The sequence below is a fragment of the Lontra canadensis genome, unplaced genomic scaffold, assembly GCF_010015895.1.
Source record: "Lontra canadensis isolate GAN:19392208 unplaced genomic scaffold, GSC_riverotter_1.0 scaffold106, whole genome shotgun sequence".
Taxonomy (NCBI): Eukaryota; Metazoa; Chordata; class Mammalia; order Carnivora; family Mustelidae; genus Lontra; species Lontra canadensis.
Genome location: NW_022631100.1, coordinates 1,991,379 through 2,002,481, shown reverse-complemented (window position 1 = coordinate 2,002,481; position 11,103 = coordinate 1,991,379). Strand labels below are relative to the sequence as shown.

General features: G+C 56.2%; 1 pseudogene; it reads left to right on the top strand.

Moving 5' to 3' along the window:
- The first annotated feature begins 3,224 nt into the window (after positions 1-3,224).
- On the top strand, positions 3,225-11,060 carry LOC116855797 (annotated as a pseudogene).
- Positions 11,061-11,103: the final 43 nt, after the last annotated feature.

Here is an 11,103-nt window from a genome sequence, read left to right as displayed (position 1 = left end):
GGACTTGCCGGGAGCTGAGTCTGGATGATGTAGGACAGTCAAGAAGGAGGCGGGGTGAGGGCCCTGCAGGGTGTGGGAGAAGGAAGGGGATGGGCGGACAGAAGGGCTGGGATGTATGCTTCTGGGCCTGCTGGGGTGGTAGGCTTGGAGGCACCTGCAGCCAAGAGACAGGAGACCACCAAGGAGGAAAGAGAAGGGGGTTCCCCCCCCAAAAAAAAAGAGAGAGAGAGAGAAGGGGGTTCCTTCCCTGGGTCCTGCCATGGGTGTCATGAAGAGGTCCCCTGACCAGGGGTCAGAGAGATGGTGAAGTGCTTGTTGTAAAGCTGGTTGATTGAGTGTAGACCCAGCAAAGGGATCAGTAAAGGCAGATGCAGGGCAGATCTCCCAGCCCTGTTATCCCTCTGCAAACACAGGCCCTTTCCTGAATGTGGATTCCACTGGGTTCAAGAGTTTTGCTGGGGAATAAAACAATTGGGCCACATCAGCCAGAAGAAAGCTGGTGTGGCCTGGGAGACTGATGGGCAGATGTGCTCACAGCTGGGCTGACAGCCCTTTGTCAGGCACAGCATGTGGAGCTGGGTGGGAGCCTGTGGATTGGGCCTGGAAGTCATCCCAAAGCCAGATCCTCTGTCCTGGAGAGCAGGCGGGGGCAGGGGGGAGGGGTGGGAAGGAGGAGACTCTGTATGGTACTGACCCAGGGCCTGGAATTGAGGATGTCTGGGTGGATAAGGTTGATGGGGCTGGGATAGGCAGGTGAGGGGGAGCCAGGATTTGTTCCCAGGCAGAATCCAGGCTGCCAGGTGAGGCCATGACAACACATGGGGTCAGAGGTCATCCTCAGCCTCCATGGGTGGGCCACTTGCTGGACCTGGCCTGGGCTCAGAACCAGAGGGGACTTTGAGGTCAGTGAGGTTGGAGCCCAGGAGTGGCTTCACGTCTGCATCAGAACCCAGCATCTGGGGGGCTCCAGGAGGGCTCCTGTCCCCTTCCTATTTGGGACAGGCCCTGCCGTGGGTGCCCCGGAGATGTCCTGAGGCCAGCCCCAGGTGCCCTGGGCTGTCCCAGCCCTGGGGGCCCATGTGGCCCCTTGGGGTCTCCAGATGAGCTCCCTGGGACTCCCTAAGTTTGAGTTCCTCTAGCTCCTTCCTGGCAGGAGTGAGCCCTGAGCTGTGCCGTCCCTCGCTACCTGTATGTAATCAGCTGAACTCTCTACCCTCTTCAGTATGAGTCTCTAGTGATAAAATGGGAACAATGTACTTTTTTTTTGCAAGGAACTCTGTGTATTAACCAAGATATCAGCAGAGTGCCTGGCACTGCCTCCTGGTATCCAGTAGGGGCTTAATCAAGAGTGGGAGTCTTTCACAGTGCTACTAATTTTTACACTGTTTTCCTTTGAGAAATTAAGTTAACAATGTTTCTTAAATCTTTTTACAATGAACACACACAGTACAAGGGTCAAAGATTCCCAGGATGAGAGACTACCAGGCTCCTTCTCTCGCTCCTCGGCTGTCCTTTCCCCTCCCCTGAGACAGGCTGTGCTCTGCAGAGAGACATGTCGTATTTCTCCCCACCATGCAAATACTACTGACCGGTCATCATGACCTATACCTCTTTTTGACATTGTCATTATAATTTGTTATTATAATGTCATTTTTATAACTGTGCACTGAGCAGACTCCACCCATCTTGACCCCCCAGCCTCCTTAGGCCCTCCGGCCCCACTGCTGAGCCAGGGCTCTGGGTTTAACTGATTCCAAGGAGCTTCTTACTTTTTCTGACACCATAGCCTCCTTTAAGATTGTATTTTATTTTACTTATTTGTCAGACAGAGAGAGAGAGAGAGTGCATAACGGGGAGCAGCAGGCAGAGGGAGAAGCAGACTCGCCGCTGAGCAGGGAGACCAATATGGGACTCGGTCCCAGGACCCTGACATCATGACCTGAGCTGAAGGCAGCTGCTTAACCGACTGAGCCCCCCAGGCGCCCCTGTCCTTTCTTCTTAAAACTCAATGATTAGGGGTGCCTGGGTGGCTCAGTGGGTTAAGCCTCTGCCTTCAGCTCAGGTCATGATCTCAGGGTCCTGGGATTGAGCCCCGCATGGAGCCCTCTGCTCAGCGGGGAGCCTGTTTCCCGCCCCCCCAACCCCTCCCACCACTCTGCCTACTTGTGATCTCTCTCTCTGTCAAATAAATAAATAAAATCTTAAAAAAAAAACTCAATGATTAACATATTATACATACTTTTTAAATATTTTTTTCTTTCATTTAACAATGTTTTGGAAGGGCACCTGGCTGGCTCAGTCAGAAGAGCATGTGACTCCTATTCTTGGGGTGGTGAGTTCAAGCCCCACTGTTGGGTGTTGCCTCATGCTTTTGTTTTATTTTGCTACTACATAAGATTCCTCTGCATATAAGTAGCGTAATGGGTGTAACCAGATCCCGCTGAATGAAGTTCACCTTGTTCCCAAGTGTTTACTGTTACACATAATGCTGCATAAACAGCCTTGTATAATAAGGGCCACTTTATACCTGTATGAATGTGTCTTTCGGATAAAGGTCTACAAGTGGATGCAATGAGGTACGGAGTATATATAGTTCTCTCTCTTTTTTAAAGTAGGCCCCCTGCCCAGCGTCCGACTTTTGGTTTCTGCTCAGGTCACCATCTCGGGGTCCCGGGATTGAGCCCCACGTCGGGCTGTGCACTCAGCGTGTAGTCTGCTGGAGATCCTCTCTCTCTCAAATAAATAAAATCTTAAAAAAAAAAAAAAAGCAGAGAGCTTTTCTCTGGCTGGTAGCAGAAGAGCAAGTCAGAGGGATTGAAAGCACAAGGAGCATTTGACATATAGCGGCCAGCATGAAAATGAAGGGGCCGTGGACAGAATGCGGCCCCCCGACCCCCGCCAATTCACACACAGAAACCTTAATCCCCAGGGCAATGGTGTTTGGAGGTGGGCACCTCTAGGAGGTGGTTAGGTCATGAAGGTGGAGGCCTCTTGATGGCATTTGCGCCCTTATGTGCTAAGTGGGCACCGTGAGAGGCAGCTGTCTGCAAACCGGGGGTGGGTCCTCTCACCCGAACCCCCCATGTTTGCACCCTGAACTTGAACTCCCAGCCCCCAGAAGTATGAGAAGTAAATGCTGGGTGTTGAAGCCATGCTGTCTGTGCTCTTCTGGGAGAGTGGCCGAGCTGTGCTGCCGTTAAGGTGACGAGAGGGGTACCCAGCCCATGGCGGGCAAGGGAGAGAGTGCAGCCCTCCAGCCCAAGGAGCTGGACCCCGCCGGCAGCCTGAGTGAGCTTAGAGCAGTGTCCCGCCCCGGCAGACAGCATGACCTCAGCCGTGTGACCCCTGAGCATAGACTCTGGCTTGAGCCTGCTCAGACCTGAGACCTGCACAACCCTGAGATTGTTTTTGGAAAGTGTTGTTTGGAGCAGCTAAGTGTGTGAGCATTTATGAGGTGGGAAGGGAAACGTCCACTTCTTTCACTTTAGACTTCCACCTTGCTGGGATTTTTATTTTTATTTACTATTTTTAAGTCATCTCTATGCCCAATGTGGGGCTCGAACTTATGACCCTGAGATCAAACATTGTAAGCTCCACCTACCACCGAGCCAGCCAGGCGCCCTTGCTCTGATGGGATTCTTGACATTGAGAACATTTTCATGGATCACTCATTTAATTTTTTTTAAAGAGCAATTAAAAAGCAAAATACTCACCTGGAAACAGGTCCACGTAAAATAAACAGACACGAAAAAGCAAATTTCAAAGCAGTATGCATCCTGTGATGACATTTTAATTTTACAATCTGTGTTTAAACAGAGATCTCTGTATAATCCCACCAGAGACTTCTGTCTCTAGAAGGCCTGCTTCCTTCCCTGGGGATGTTTACATTTTCAGCCTTATCTCCAGTCCCAGAGTAGAAAGCAGGCTTGTCCCCGCTGGAGGAAGCTTCCCAAGCCTTTTTAAACCTGGTGTAGAGGGCCACAGGACTGGGGTGTGGGGGAGCCACCAGCCAGGATTCCAGAATGACACGTGGCCCCTTAGAAGCTCCGTGGTCTGTGGGGTGGGAGTGCAGGGGCAAGTGATCATTCACACGGACAAGTAAGGAAAATATTGTAGGTAGTGCTTTACCAGTGTTGGGCAAGGAAGAAAAACATTACAGCAGAAGAGGTAGCTCCGCAGAGGTGGCTGGGGGTGGGGGCGCTGAAGAGGGGGAGGAGGGGGAGGAAGGGGAAGCAGGTGGTGGGCCAGCGAGACACACAACCCAGCAGCTGGGGGGGTGGCGGGGCTGGCCTGCCTGAGTCTGGAGACTTCCTGGGGTCAGAGGCTGTCTCATGGGGGTGGACTTTGAACTTGGGGGGATGTATGGGGTTGGAGGGGTGGCCTGGGATGTGCTAGGGAGTGGTGGCAGGAGGAAGGGAGCCTCCCACGGCTGCAGAGCCCCCTTTGGCCATTTGTCTCCCATATGAAAAGTTTTTTCCGTTTTGCTTCTATCTCTGAGCCCCTAAGTACCTGATGGATGAGGCAAGAGGGACTGGAAGTGGGGGCGATCATGATCAGAGCCCACCAGAGTCCCAGGGAGGCTGCCATCTGGTCCTGAGCCATCCCACGGACTCTGTCCCTCCCGTGCTCCCACCTGGGTGACAGAGGAGGCCGGCTTAGGGCTCCCACACCCCTCAGGGCTGCTGGCAGCAGAAGCAGGTTGACCTCTGACAGAAGAGATGGGGCCTTCCCAGGCTCCTCTACCCTGGGATTCACGCTGCCAATGTGTGGGGAGCTGCCCAGAGCCACCAAGGCCACCAGCCCCCAGTGCTTTGTCCATGCCACATGGGAGGGTGAGGGGATTCCCTTCAGCCTCAGCACAATCGGGCACAGGGTGGACACATGTGGTTGCACGGTGACCCAGCCACCCCCTTTCCCAGGACTGACACAGGCTCTGTCCCCGAAATCACAGTGCCTCCCCTGAGGGTGGGGCTGTCGCCTATGGCTGCTGGCCTCTGTCCCCAGCGGCCCTGGCCTCCCTGCCTCCTCCTCCAGGGGGCAGCTGCTTTCCCGACTTCCCCCTTGAAACACCAGACTTCCTGGAATTCACAAGAACAACTTATCACTGTGAGGTGGTAGGATTCTACCCAGATTGACTGATTTTTTTCTTTCCTTCTCTCTTTCTTTTCTTTCTTGGGGGGAGGCGTTAGCAATATTAGGCTTTTTTTAAACACCAAGTAAAAAGTGCATGAAAAGAAAAATGCCCATATAAGCCCATCTCTTTCCTCACATCTTGCCCTGAAGAAGGATCTAGAAGCTCCTCTTCCTCCCTCCCTTTCTCTTCAATTAATTAAACAAAATTTTATTGATGATTTTGCCCCTTCTTTGTGTCCTGGGGACATCCGAGGAGACCAAGAAGCAGCTGATAGGGAAAGAGAGCTCAGATGTAAGGGTGTGCGGTGGGGAGCTCCCAGGGAAAGGGACTCACCACACAAAGCTGTGTTCCATAGCCCGAGGGTGCCCTAGTGCACTCCCCTTGGCGCAGCCTGGTCTCCCCCTCTGCTTTGGGGACCGCATGGTGCTCCTTCACCTTCCCCCACACCTTGGGAGGAAAACAGTGTTCACATTTCTCAAAGGAGGTTCTGGGCTCCCTGCCTCCTCCTCCATCTCTGGCCCTAGGGACCCCCTGGAGATCTGAGCCAGACCCAGAGCAGGTGAAAGTCCAAGACGAGGATGAGGGGTTCCTTCCTCTGCATGTCAAAGGGTGGGGACTGCCACAGCCCATTGTCACAAATCTACCAATCCGCACTGGCTTTCTTGGGCCTCTGGCCTGGGCTGCCAAGAGTCAGCAGCTCAAAACAGAGGACTCCCAGTGAAATCCAGATTTCAGATAAACAACAAAGAATTAATTAGTCTAAGTACATCCCCAGCTGTGTCTCGTCTTTTATGTGGCAGCATGACCCCTGGCGACTGCCCAGGTGTTTCATTTCCCCAGTAAAACTCTCCAAGCACCTGCAAACCCTCCAGCCCTTGCAGGAAGTCTCCGGAAGCCGGGAACGGGCCCCACCCCTGTCTGGCCCCATCCCCTGGACAGAGTATCTCCCCACCCGCCTGCAGCTTCCCCGGTCAGCAGGACTGGCTGGAAAGAGCTGGAGGTTGTGGAAGGAATTTGGGCTGGCCACCAGAAGGCCTAATGCTACCATGTAGCCATCAGCGACTAGGGGAACTCCAGGAGGAGGTCACCTCACTGAGCCTCTGTTGTCTCCTCTCAGAGGTTGGAGGGGGCGAGGCACTGGCTGGTGCTTCCACATCTAATCTCCAAATCCGTGAACGGCCGCCAGAAAGATGGAGAGACGGGTCCTTGCTGGACACACTCCCATTGGTGCTAAACTACCACAGCTGTGGCCTTGCTGGGCGCTGTGGGCCCTGCCCTGGCCCCAGGCTGCCCTGAGTGGGGAGCACATCCTCAGCACCCTGCTGTGGCAGCTGCAGCTCTGAGAGGCGCCCGTCCTGGATGCAGGTGACATGGAGGAGCTGGTCACCCCTGCGACAGGGACCCCTGGGTATGAGGACAGCTGCATCTCGGGGGAAGGGGGTCTCTGTCTGCCCCGAGCGCCCCCCGCCGCTCAGGCCCAGGGGGAGCTGCCCCATTTCCAAGGCTGAGGCAAGAGAGGAACGACCTGGGGTTCAGGGCTCCCCTCTGCTATTTGTTGTCCTGCCCTAGACGAGTCCCCCCACATCTCTGAGCTTGTTGGCTTCTCTGGAAACGGGTGTGAACCGGCTCTGATTCCCTCCCAGAGTGGGGGACAGCTTGTGAGATCAGAGGGAAGGCTGATTCCATCATTTTCAAGGTCAGCCTGTGGAGAGGTGAATGGCACTGCACCCTCTCACCTCCGTGGGGCTGGGGTTCCCCTCCTCAGTGCCCAGGGACGGACCCACACTTGGTGCTTTCCAGCTGGGAGGGTGGGTGCCTGGAGGCCGGTAGACTCAGGTGTCGGGGACACATGGCCTGGGGCCTGTGAGGGGGCTGTGGGGCCTGTCCCACCACTGGCCTCCAGAGTCAGTAGCCCTGCAAAAGCTGGTTACAGGCCCCACAAAAGCCAGTTCCTCCAGCTGGAGACATCTCCCTGGGCATGAGAAGGAAATGAAGGGATTTCAGGGCTCTTGCTCTGCCTCTGAGGCCACTCAGCTGGTAACCAGAGATCTCCGTGGCAGGGTTCTCTGCCTCTCTCTCTCTCCATTGGCCCTCCAGTTTTGTTGTGTCCTTTGCCCAAAGAAGGCTGCAGGTCCAGGGTCATGGCTGGCTCAGAAGGTGGAACATGTGACTCTGGATCTTGGGGATGGGAGTTTGAGCCCCCACAGGGCATAGAGATTATTTAAAAGTTAAAAAAAAAACCAACCCAAAAAACAAAACCAAACCTACCAGAAGTCTGCATGTCTGTGCACTTAAGACCAAGCCCTAGCCCCCACAGAGATCCCTATCCTGCGGATTCCTGGGGATCTCCCTGGGGACTCCCAGGGAAATGCTGTTGGCTGGCCCCAGATCCTGCTCCTCTCGAAGCCGCCTTGTGCTGGAGAGGCCTCCTGACCCTGTTCCTGTCCCCAGAGGTGGCAGGCAGGTGGCTGGCTTCTGAGGCCTCCACGCACCTGCTGGTGTTCAGCATGGAGCAGCGGCTGCCCCCCAACAGCGAGCTGGTGCGGGCGGTGCTGCGCCTCTTCCAGGAGTCCCGCTATGCAGGCATGAGTGGCTGTCCGGTATAGCACCCGCGTCCGCCCGCATCACCTTTGAGTGGCTGCAGGTCTGCAAAGACAGCTCCAACAGCACCTTGCTGGTGGACTCCAGGTGGGTGCTGCTAATGGGGAGGGGAGGGCAGGGGTGAAGAGGGTATGGGAGGGGAGGGGGTGTGTGGAGGTCGCAGTGGTGGGGGGAGGCGAGGGGAGTCCTAGCTGGGGAAGGTGGGGCAGGAGTCAGGGCGCAGCGGAGGGAGGGAGAAGTGGGGGTGCTAGCTCGGAGGAGGAGACAGGAGGGGAGGGGGCGGGGAGGGGGAAATGGGGTCCCCAGCACAAGGGAGGAGAGGGGAGGCTGGAGGAGGAACCCCTAGCCTCCAGCTCAGATCCCCATCTCAGCGCTGCCCTGTAGAAGGCTGGTGTCCCTCCACGAGAGCGGCTGGAACGCCTTCGACGTGACAGAGGCGGTGACCTTCTGGTAGCAGCTGAGCCGGCCTCGCCAGCCTCTGCTCCTGCAGGTGACGGTGCACAGGGAGCACCTGGGCCCGCTGGCCTCGGGCGCCCACAAGCTGGTGCGCTTCGCCTCCCAGGGGCGCGAGGGCGCGCGGCAGGGCGAGCAGCAGGGCGAGCCCCAGCTGGAGCTGCACACGCTGGACCTGGGGGCCTACGGGTAGGAGCCCGGGCCCCACGGGGGACCCCGATCACAGAGCACAGGGGTAACGCCAGCTCAGTCCAGGTGGGACATTTCAGGGTGCCCATGGGAGTGAGTGCCCGCAGGAGATTGTCCTTCAGTCTCAGGACAAGTGGCACTTGTGATGTACTGTTTGGCTGTTGGTAGTGACCGGTCCTTGCCACAAATAGTCAGCCTTTTGAACGTAAGGAGCAGCGCCGGATGGTAAAGATGCCCCACCCCCGCCCCGCCCCCACCCCCGCCCCGCCCCCCGCTGACCTCTGCCTTTCCTTACTCCCGCCCCCCTCGCAGAGCTCAGAGCGACTGTGACCCCGAGGTGCCCGTGACGGAGGCCACCCGCTGCTGCCGCCAGGAGATGTACATTGACCTGCAGGGGATGAAGTGGGCTGAGAACTGGGTCCTGGAGCCCCTGGGCTTCCTGGCCTATGAGTGCGTGGGCGCCTGCCAGCAGCCCCCGTGACCCCTGCCCTTCGAGTGGCCATTTCTGGGCCCGCGGCAGTGCATCGCCTCTGAAACGACCTCGCTGCCCATGATCTGAGCGTCAAGGAGGAAGGCAGGGCCAGGCCCCAGGTGGTCAGCCGGCCCAACAGGCTGGCCAGGGTGCAGAAGTGCGGCTGCTCGTGGGACGTGTGCCTGGGATCTGGAGCCTTAGGTAGGGGCCGGAGCCACCATGGGACTTGGCTGTGTCAGGGCTATTGTATGTCTTGGGGACAGCTGGGGGTTACTGCTGATGAACAAATGCTCTGTGCCATCTACTGAGCTCTCTGTCCATTCAGCTCATCTCCTGATTTTGGTTTCCCAGGGTCAAGACTCCCTGGCAACTGGGTAGCCCCTGCTGTTCAGGTTATGGTATCCCAAGCACTTATCTCTGTCAGTTCTATAATGGAAGAGCAGGAAGCCAAATTGTCATTGTTTCCTTGCTCTGTTGCCGGACCTGGGCTGAGCTCTGCAGAATGGGCCTGTCTTAGGGTCAAGTATGGATTATATATTCCCAACCCAGAGAGTAAGGACGTTTTCTAACAAGTGAAACACGGTTTCATCTGTATTTCTCTATTTTACCCGTTACCCAGAGGGAACAGGAAGTTCTGAAGGGGATTAGGTCAATGTGCTTAGAAAACCAAGGAAGGAGCTAGAGAGGACTCAGTCAAGGTCTCAGTTGTTTAGGAAGCTAAGACTGAAGCCATTCAGGGTCCAGGGCACCCATCCTGCTAGAAACCAAGCAGACGTCTTTTTGTCACTGTTGATATTTTACCTTCCTGGCCACAGTGAGTGGGCTTTGTTTCAATTCTACTTGCTACAAAATAAAAATGTCTGTGATGAAAAAAAATCATGAGAACTGTAAGACTGTAGGTCAGCCTTTAGCTGTGGAAGCAGATGAAGGGAGCAGATGTTGAAAATGAATATGACATTTTCCAATGCACTGATCACAGAGACTGATAAGCTGTGACTTTGAACCCAGCCTGGACATCTTGAATTTGAGACAGTGTGCAGAGCTCTTATTAGCTCTGAATTCCATACCCTCCAAACCTCTATTTCCTTCCCTACACAGCAGAATAATCCCTGCGTCCCAACCATCTCCTGGAGATTTAAGGAAATGGTGTTTTTACCAGCACCTGCCACACCGATGATACTTGACAAGGGGTTATGGCTTTCTGAACTCACATTCGGACCCACTTGGCCTTCTCTTGATTTTGAAATAAACTTCATCTACTGAAAGTCAAGTTTAGAAATCCCTTTCCTCTCTGCAATTTTGAAATCAAAGATTCGGACATTCCTCTCTCTTTCTCTCTCTCTCTCTTTTTTTCCTTGGTCAGTGGCTTCACCATTCTAACTTCCTGGAGGGTAGAGCCTGGCACTTCCTGGGACCCCTCAGTACTGACCAGGCAGGTGGTGGTGTCATTAATTGAGTCAGGGAAAGAATGAGGATGGGGGCATGAGGGATGGGAAGACAGTAGACAGTCTGAGAAGTCTGGTATGGCCACCGGGTGGGGCGGGGGGCAGGATCTAGACATCCAGCCAACCACAGGCAGGAGCCTGGGGGAGGTTAAGTGTGAGGCCATTGGCAGCAGGAGGTAACAGCGGGAGAGGACAGATGCCCAGGAGCTTGTCAGGAAGACAAGGGCTGAGTGCAGGGGCCCTAAGCAAACTCCAGGAAATAACAGTGTCTGGGATGGCGGGGGTGGGAAGGGTGACCAGAAAGGAGGCCAGATGGGACGGAAGGGAACTGTTGGAGAAGCAGGAAGATGCGCCCGACTCCCACCCCGGTGCACCTCACCGCAGAGAGCCACAGGCCTGGCCTTTCAGGGGCAGGGAGGGACGGAGAAGGCCTTGAACGTGGCAGTGAAAGAGGAGAGCTCAGACGTGGGAGAGGCCCGAGAGGTCGCCAGGGCGCCCACGTGAGGGTCCCCAGGGGTAGTGCCGGGAAGGCCCCGAGGGTCCCCGGCTCCCGGGCTCCCCGGCCCGGGGCTGCAGATACGGAAACCCCGGGAGGGCGCGGGACCTGTCCCTGCCTCCCGTCCCGTGCGCTCCGCCCCGCTCCGGGGATCTGGAGCTCCCGACCCGGCTGAGCAGCTCGGGCCCCCGGGGTCGCCAGCGGCCCTGCGACCTCCGCCCGGAGCCGAGCCGCGCGTCCTCCCGGGGGGCTGCGGTCCGGCGGGGCTAGGGCGGGGGCTGCGCGAGGCCGGGCGGGGGCCGCCAATGGGGCC